Raw genomic sequence first — 10,637 nt, 5'->3', positions numbered from 1 at the left:
TATATATATATATATATATATATATATATATATATATATATATATATGGTTAAATATAAAATAGTTAAAACACGTATTACAAAAAGGAAAAATTACTAGATTCCGACCAAAAATATAAAATATATAGTTAAACATAAAATAGTTAAAAAACAATTCCAAAAAGGACAAATTATCTAATTCTGACCAAAAATTTAGAATATATGGTTAAGTATAAAATAGTCAAATACAATTAAATATAAAATAGTTAAATAGTTAAAAAATAGTTAAACATAAAATAATTAAATAGTTAAAAAACATATATCACAAACTACAAATTACGAGATTTTGACCAAAAATATATTCTTGGCGAAATTGTGGCTTCTAGACAATGTTGTTAAAAAATCACTAAAAAAATAGTTAAATATAAAACATATATAGACAATTAAATATAAAATATGAATATAGACAATTAAATTTAAAAAATAAAATATAATATAGACAATTAAATTTAAATATAAAATATATATAGACAATTATTTTAATAAAAGTGTCATCTATTGAGAGATTTCGATAAAAGTAAAAAAAATAGAAATAATATATTAAAAATTTGTGTTAAATCTCATTCTAATAAATATTGTGGAACATAGATAAAAGTAAAGTAATAGTAAAAAATAGTTTACATGGAATTTTTTACTAATATTTTTACTTTTCCTTAGGAAGCCACTTTTAAGCTTAAATTTCCTCTAATACGGTAAGTGTTCAGACAAATTAACTACCTATCATTTAATTGTCAACCCAAGGAATATTGTGGAACATAGATAAAAGTAAAGTAATAGTAAAAAATAGTTTACATGGAATTTTTTACTAATATTTTTACTTTTCCTTAGGAAGCCACTTTTAAGCTTAAATTTCCTCTAATACGGTAAGTGTTCAGACAAATTAACTACCTATCATTTAATTGTCAACCCAAGGGTTTCGTGAAAATTGCGAAGCATGGGTGCACTATATATGCTAGAAATTAACTTCCAATTTAGATCAGCCTAACTACAAAACCAAATAACGACAAACCAAATTCACATATTCTAATTCAATAATCATTTCAAAAGAAATTATAGTACGGTGCATGGAATTGAAATCTTAATCTACCACACTTGCGGGAATTGAAAATCACACCACTCTTTCAAAAATGAAACTGCATGAAATGAAATCTACTCTTAGGGATCATGTGTGCATTATCAAATCAAGATCCTATGAAATGAATAATCAAAACCGCATGATATGAAATGAAAGAAAAACAATCATTCTTAACCTCTAGATATGAAAGAAAATAAAAACAATCACTCTTAACCTCTCACACATGAAAGATATAAATAAATAAATCTTAATCTATGAAAGCAATAAATCTTAATATATGAAAGCAATAAATCCCACACATTATAGGTGGCCAATCCAAAAGCATGAGGGATGGAAAGTTGAGAAGCTCCAAATACAAGCATAACCAAATCAAAGTAAACATCACTCATGAGCATGGTGCCAAATCCAAATTCTATATTCAAAACATGAGCATTTCCCCAACTTTACACATGCCTTTGAAGGGAGAAGATTCTCCTATTTATAAAAAAACATAAGAAGCTACCTCATTAATGGAGGTCCATTATTCTCTCCCTAAATCCCTAGAAAATCTCATAGAGTTACAACTCAAATATATAATGATGAGACACATATCCTCTTTGACCTTTATTTAAATATTCTTCCATATCTTGAAGAGAATACGAATTTGAGCATTGGAGGCCACATAAGGGTGCCTTTGCAGCTTCCAAATGACCTACACATGCCATGAAACTCAAGCCACTTTTAAGTATTAGCAAGTATATGTCATTTTTCTAAGTTTTAACCATTTAATTCACTTATAATACAAGAAATCATTAACTTTTGGAAAACAGAAATGGAACCCACATAATTATGAAAATGGAGGCTAATGAAAGGTTATATGGTCACGGAGTTGCGACATGTGAGTGAAATGGGTGTGATAAAGGTGAAAGTGGACGATATTTTGAATATATTTTTGAGACTCTACATTCCCCCCAACTCACGGTATTTCATGTCCTCATGCAATCTACTGCATTTCTTAATCATGATTTTCTTTTGAATGAGCTTGGCTTATATCAACTGTCCTTAAACTTTCATTTGACAATTTCATTTCTTTTTTCAAATTATTCCTTGTCATACATTGAATTGCAACATGTTTGGTTGGTTTTTGTGTGACAACCAAATTTTAATTGGTATTGGTTCTTGTATTTCAATACTTTGTTCCTTTTTGTTGCAAGAATATTAATTGAACATATTTAAGGGTGCATCTTTAAAATCAACCATATAATATACTCATTATTTAGGCATTTATTTGAAAATCACATAACTTTTGAACCACAATGCAATCATAATTGATTAGGACAATTATGTTAGGATGAAATGAAGTGAAATGGAATAAAGTGATCTGAATGTGATAATAAATGGAGGCCCCTTCCCCCAAGCTAAAGGTGTTTATGGTTTTTTCAAATGAGAAAGGAAATATGGTGAAGTATTCTCCAAAAATTATAATTTTAGTATTCAAGGAATTCTATGATTAAAAGCTAGAAAAGATCATACCTTTACTTGCCTAGGAAGTGGACAAATTGTGCATATGTAGAGAAGTTGTATCTGTTGTTGGATAATGGAATAAAATGTGGAATTTCGTCTGCTTCTTGGTTGCATAAATGGTGGATGAGATGGTGAAAGTGAATTCTTTATTTCTTCTGCTAAATCTATTGTATCTGCTGCAAAATGTTGAAATGATATAGTCTTCACCTACTACAAAAGCCGATGGTAAAATTTTAGTCATGCGAATGAATGTGCTATTGTTGAGCATGAAAAGAAGTCATTGGATTACCAGCCATTGATGAATGCCGTTAACCAATGTAAAGCAAACTCGCCATTAATGTCAATGAGTGCCAAGGTAACTAACTACATCTTGCAAAGTGCGAATAAATGAGTTGATGTTGATCCAATTGCAAGATCTAACAATCAAAGGACATTTATTTATTCCCATGATTATCAGCAAGAGAACTTGTCATTGATGTATAGAAGCCTCAAGGTGCTAATAAGGACTCTAGCCCTGAACCTAGATAATGTGCTGATGTCGACAGGCCAAGACTTGTTAGAAGGGAGGCCTTAATGAATCCTTCATCATCTAACGCGAGTATGAAATGATGATTTTTAAGGGACTATGAATGAAATTTTTTGCAGTGGATCAATGTTTATTTAATTGAAAGGAAAATGACAAGAGGGTAAACAAGTGAACGAAATGCAAAATGACTAATCAACATGGAAGTGAGCTAAATGTCTCTATGAATGGAAATTATGAAAATATGAATGGAAAATGTAAATGGAAAAGGAAACATGCGACTCTTTGCAAGGAAAATGGTGATGACGATACTTAGCGAAAATGCTTGGATAGCTTGTAAGTTTGGAGAGGAAAAATGATGGCATTTATGGATGATAGAAATGGATTCAATTGGGTCATGTTTCTTGAATTTGGTCAAAGAAATCCAATAATGCATAATTGGTTTCCTTCAATTCTCCGATTTCCCTGGAACCTAAAAACAAACATGCCACTAATATGGAAATAAAATGTAAGTGTGTTCAAAGAGAAGTGATCAATTTCTCAAGGTACATACAAAAAATTTGCATAATTAACAGGTTCATGACGTGTCTTCATTTCAAATGGTTAGTCCAATTTCACAATTGCGATAATAAATCCAATTTCCAATTTCACAATAGTTAAGTACACACAGCTATGCATTTTTGTTATGAACAAATAACTAGTCCAATCTTCAAATTGATCCATAACTCTTCCAGAAAAATTAGCAAATAGAACAATATATCAATATATATATATATATATATATATATATATATATATATATATATATATATATATATATATATATATATATATATTTCTTGGATAGGTGTGTTTGAGTGGACCATCACAACAGCTTTTTTTCAATTTGCTTCAATCACTAAATGAATTTCAAATCAATTTTTTTTATACAATTTTCCATGGCAATTTTCTTAAAATAATAATAATAATAAAATACACAATCTAAAAATTAATGAAATATTTACAAAAAGAAAAAGAAAAAAGATGTACATAAAAGAAAAACATAACAAGAAAAATATATCTACAGACTAAAATATATATACAAACAAAATTAACAAAAATAAAAAATAAAAAACCTATATCATAAATGTACAATCTCAAAAACAACATACATAACAAAAAAAAAATAACATTATACATTAAATATTAAAACACAAAAAAATGTAGCATATAACATAAATATCATATAACATTCTAAAAAAATGAAAAATACAACGTAAAAAAAATATAACACAACAACGTCATAAAAATAAAACGAAATTGCCACGAAAACCATTTTATCGAAGTCATAGTGGAAAATTTTCACTCCAGTGTTAAAACTAACGCTGAAGTGATTGGCATAAAGTCTGATAGGGTCAATGGCTCTCTTGCCTCCACCTTCTGGTCGATTCATGGGAACAAGAGTGGTCTTAGATCTCTATCCATTCTCCAACTTTCTTTCTAACTTAATGGATCTGAATGAAACCAAGCTTGAAGGAATCTGGACACTGTTAAATCCGTCAACGAAGCAGAAGCCATAGATGTAGTAAAGCTAGCTTTAGCTGCACAAGGAGCCTCTGCTGGAGGGATATAAGGTACCGTAGAATGCTCTTGAGTATTGATATTAAGATCCCTCATTTGAGAAGCTAGAACAATTGCAAGAATATTAGACATATGTTCTTGAGGCGAAGGACCTCGGGTTGATCCATTCTCGATAATCTCTGTCCTCGCTATACTTGACAACAAAAATATGATGTGTATCAAGAGATGAGCCACCAACATATAAGTATCTCCATGGCAGATCTACCTCTTGTAGATCAGGAAAATCAGATCAGGGCTGCCGCAATTGTAGTCTGTGTATTAATTGCAAACCGTTTTTTCTCACACAATTTTCCATGTAAGGCTCCAGAGAACCTTGAATATCTCCAAATCTGTTACGAATTTGAGAAAATCGCTTCTAGATATTTTAGTTGACCCTGTTCTGAGAAAAAAACGTGTTTCGATTTTTAAAAATTCGCTTTCATTTGGTCACAAAACGAGTCTTAAAATGACATGTCAAAACTGCTACACGTTTCCTCTGCTTTAGGTAACTGCTTCTAACGTTGGTGGGTTCTATCAAATACAGGAAAATCTACATTCATATGGTGCAGTATGTATGTGCTTTACCACTCACGGCCCTGGTTCTTCATTTTGGGTAACATTTGTAACGGGAAAAACAATTTTTCGGTGTTATGTGACCATATGCAGCGGTGGAAGATCCTTGCATGTATTTTTCAGGACAAAAGATTCTGATGGGTTTAGAGAGTGCAATATTGTTGTGTCTTGGGAGCCTGACTCAAGTGAGAGTGTGGGAAATCGATGGATCATAATGCACAAAAACAAAATGGACATTTTTTCAATCGAGTGCTATTTGGAGGGCTTCTATTTTATGATTTTTTGTTTTTGTTTTTAACACAATTTTTTTATTTTTTTATTTATTTATTTTTATTTATTTATTTATTTTTTATTTTTATTTTTATTTTTATTTTTATTTATTTTTATTTTTATTTTTTATTTATTTTTATTTATTTATTTATTTATTTTTTTTCAGAAAAATACTTGACGAAACATGACTTTAACTGTAAAAATCTACACTCATGTTTTCACTAGTCATGTTGGCCCCTAGTTGGTAGCAAAATTAAATTTTTGTTTTTGGTATGGATCTCCCATGACCTCATGTTAAAACAGTGAAATCCTTTTCCCTCTAAAATGGAATTTGGTAACCAGATATGCAGCAAATTAGATCAAATTCAAAGCAAGAATTATTTTTTATTATGATGGATTTTTGAATTTTGGATTCGAAGATAATGCAAATTTTTTTCTTTGCAGGTCGTATGAGAGCTAGTTATCAATTTGTTAATTTATTAATTCTCTAAAAAAAAATTGATAATTTTTATTAAAAAAAATTACATTTTCCTTATTCAAAAACATGAAGATTTTTTTTTTATGCTATTAATTTTTTTAATTTATTAAAAATCCCACATGATTTTTTTATTTTTTTTAATTATTTAAAATCAAAACATCAAATTTTTTTTATTGAAAATATTTATGATGTTAATGAAAAAAAATGCAAGAAAATAAGTAAAAATCTAAAGATCTAAAGTTCTAAAAAAATGTAATTAAGAAAAAAAATGCAATCAAACTTAAAAAAGCAATCAAGCTTGATTTTATTTTTCCTAATTTATCTACTTTAATTTTTTTAATTATTAAGTATATGAATGTTTCCAATGGAGCCATTTGTGTAACAAAATGATAGATATGCTCATATGCAGGTTTGAAATATATTCCTTGATACATATCTGTGTATGAGAGACCAACTGTCTTGATTGAGATGATGTTAGAAGATACTGAAGAATGGAATATTGGGATCCAATGACTATCTTGAACCAAGATTCAATATAATCTTGTCTTTCTTGGCTTCCTTCTATCATGTCATGTAATTCCTCACATATGTGATATCCATTCATAGAATCTGGTGATAGGAATGCATGAAACTTTTCAATCTTAGGCTCTAGCAACTGCTCTTTATCGACAAGCATCCATGATTCTTGGATCTTATTTGAATATTTTTCTTCTGGTTATTGTTTGTGAATGAAGACTGGTGAATCATTTTGCAATACCTCAACATTGTAAGTGGATTGAGGTGTTTTATTGTTGGGGATTCGAAATGGTTGTGCAAGTAGTGGAGTGGGAATGGATATTTGGGGTGTTTGTGTGTGTGGTAATGGGAAAGGTTGAATTGGGATTAAATGAGGGTGAAACTGATGTTGTGGTGGAGTTGAATGGTATGGATAACATTGATATTGGTATTGAGGATAGTGAGGGAAAGATTGAGTATATGGTGGATTTCCCCTGTAAGGCTCTTCCCAACCCTGTTTCCAAGATTGGTTTTGATATTAGGATTGAGATGGCCAAGGTTTCCCAGGCAAGGGTGTTTGCCAATTAATTTGAGCTTTTCATGCAAAACCTTGAAATTATGCACAAGGATATTGCATCATATTGGGTTGATGAGACTGCCATGGTCCTCTTCGAGCTTGATTCACTCCATTATCGTTTTAGTAAACTACCTTTAACCTTGGTAATGATGGGCAATCTTTAGTAGCATGTGATCCTACACAAATTTTACAAATTTTAATGTTATCAAGTGGATGTTCATGCAAAGCAACATGTTCAACTTTTTTCTTGTTTTTCATTCTTAGCATTTCAATTTGTTCATTTAAATTACCAAGAATTTTTAGAAAATTGTTAAGTTCAATTGCACTTACCAATCCCATTGTCAACTTAGTTTCCCTTGCCGTAACTAGATTTTGAGGAGATCTTCCATACTTTGCTTTTACTCTTAATATGTTCTTGCATAGTTCACAAATCTCTTGAAATGACAATTGATAGACATCTCCTTTTTCAACTAGGAGAGATGGTCTACTCCACATTGGCAGACAAAGCAATGCTAGCTCAACAATTGCAGAATTCATTGAACAACACATCTGCCCAACTGGATTTGGAAAAGGCATCTTCTTTGGCCAAGGACAATAGGATAAAGTCCTTGGAAGAAATTATCATTGAGTTGGGACATGATCCCAAGGATGCCAAGGGAATAAAAGCATTAATGAAGAAAAAGGAGGATGACATAGTTGCCCTCAAGAAACAATTGAAGCTGCCAATTACTATGCATCCACAAACCACAGAGGTTGTGCAAGAAAAAGCAGAAGAAGACATGATAGATTTGATAATGAAAATGAATCAAAGACTAAATGAGACAGAGCAGGAATTAGAGAAGGCATTACAGGAAAAGCAGAGAATTTCGACCTCCCAGCCACCTCAAATAGCTCCAACAGTTACAACTGCTCCTCCTATAGCCACAACAGTAGTGCCTCCCACTATCCTGGCATCAACAACTCCAAGCACTTCAGCAATAACAGAAGCAGGCAACAGCACTACCATGACCACTGAGGAATTAATAAAGGCTATGGAGGATTTAAAACTCCAAGTATCAGAATTAAAAGAGGCCAAAGAAAAATTGGCAAAGCTAGAAATAAATTATGACAAATCTAAAATGACTGTGGCAGAAAAGACAAGAGAGGTGAAGAAATTAGAGAATAAAGTGAAAGCACTAGAAAAAGACCTCTAGTTAGATAAACCTCTAGGAGAAATGAAGGGCATTTTGTGGGCTAACATCAGTGAATCCATAAGCAATATTTGGAGATCCATTCAAATTATATATGAACAGATTGACTTAATAGCAACGGCCCAGGTGGAAATTCAAAGGGCCAGAAATTTATTGGGACATAAACCCAAACAGGCCAACAGGCTAATCCATTTTTTGAACACTAAAACTAAGGAAGAACTAGCAGCATTGGACATCAGAGACAGGACAAGCACCATCCTAACAATCAAAAGAGTCCTGACCATGAGAACCCTGATGCAGAATTTGGAAAGGAAGAACCAGGACATGTAGGTGGAGGTAAATTCTTTTGTGGAAAAATTTATAGTTTTGCAGGAGAGGGGCTTGCCAGGTTTGGTGGGAAACAATGAGCGCCTGTTGAGACAAGCTGAGTATCAGCTCAGGTTGAATAGACATGCTGCTGATCAACAAAATGCATCATCATCAAGTACTCTAGCAGAGAAGACCCTTCCATCTGGCCAATCTCTTTACAACAACTTGGAAAATCTATTTTATATTGAGCATGAAGTACAACATATTTTTACAATCCAGCCTAACTTCTACAGGTATAGAGATGCTGATGAGACTTTGATAAAGCTGCAAAGACATCAGTTGCCTAAAGACTAGTGGTGGCAAAGTATGTTGGAAATCCTGTAGGCAGGTTTTAAATTTTTGTTTTTCCCAGAAAACAACAGATATCATAAAGCACAAAAAAGGAATAGGTGAAAGTCTCGCTAGGCAGCGGTCTATTAAATCAAAATTAAAAGCACCTGAGAAAGCAAATCCAGCAGCGCAAAATATCAATGAAAGCATACACCGTCCGACTCACCGAGCAAACAGTCAACGCACCTTACCAACTGAGCGGCCAGCACAGCAACATTTACTTCTTCATTCATTTCTCCCTGTTTTCAAGATCATTTACTTCTCCTGTAGAGTAGGTAGAAGAAGTTATTACTAGATATTATCTCATTGAGATATTTTGTAAACATTTTGGTACAAATACCTCCCCAAGCGAAGTATTAGGGGTTGGTGATACATTTCTGGAACTGCGTTGTAACTCTAAAAACTCTTCTAAATAAAAGGTTGTTGGAATGCGTTGTTGCTGAACTCTCTGGTTATGGAATTGATGGAAAAGGACTATGTTGCAGAATTCTCAAATTATTTCATGGATCAATAAGTCTTTTTAACTCATGTTTTACAGTTTCTGTGTTTTATATATCATCTATGTTTATGATCTGAATAACGGGGAAAAAGAATAACCCAAAACTTGTTTAACTGTACTCTGTGTTCAATCTCTGTTACTGTTTATGTTTTCTTCAGAATTAGCATAAGCATGCATTCTTAACTGCTCCTGTTTCCCCTGGTTCTTACATCTTGAATATAGCTAAGGAATTCTTAACTGCTCCCTGGCAATATTCATCCACTTTCCCTCTGTCAGCATGATGAAGAATTCTTAGTTGCCCTTCACCCCCTGACCTGATCCTGCCTGATTCCAGCTTACAATTTGTTTCATGGTTGATTACCTTGCTCTGTAGTACCTCCCTCTGTCAAAGAAGCCATATACACCAATTCATCTTCATAGACTCCATTAGCCCAATGGACTGAACTTCTCATATTTACACCTTTGTTCTATTGAATGTAACCATCCAAAAATCAAACAAACCCCTGTACTTCATAACTAGCCTAATATACCTTAAAAACAAAGCTAAATTATAAAGAGAGAGCCCTCTCTAGATGCAGATTGGCTAGAACCTACATCTAAAATATTGGTCTGTGGTTACCTCGGCTGTATTCCCTTTTCTCACAAGTTTTGGGGCACAACCTGAGTGATGACATCATTGGTGACTCCACTGGGGAACTGAATGATTCTTTGTTACTGTTGTCTATTTTCTAAAGCTACAGATGGAGCCTGAAGTTAGCCAGGTAGCCTTTGAAACTGTTTTTGCTATGCAATTACAGGAGTAAATAAAAGCTGCTTTAGTTAATCTCCACCCTAGTTTTAGGCTTTGAACAACTCTCTCAAATACTTGATCAGTTTCCTTATTTCAAACATATCAAAAGGAAAATTCAAAGCCTCCTATATTTCAAAAGATTCCTTCAAAATATTGTTAAAACTTGTATTCTTAAAATATTTCAAGAAAAATCAAAAAATATAGTTAGAAGCTGGCTCCAAAGAAGAAAACCCATTACACTAGATCAAATGCAGATCCAAATCCCCCAGCTATCTCTGAAAATCCTAATTTGATCCCTAAGAACCTTAGAAGCCGAGACAATCAAGAC

This window comes from Pinus tabuliformis, chromosome 6 (assembly GCF_031772625.1).
Source record: "Pinus tabuliformis cultivar Carrire ecotype Pingquan chromosome 6, CPIR1, whole genome shotgun sequence".
NCBI classification, from domain to species: Eukaryota; Viridiplantae; Streptophyta; class Pinopsida; order Pinales; family Pinaceae; genus Pinus; species Pinus tabuliformis.
This window is presented reverse-complemented; position numbering follows the sequence as displayed.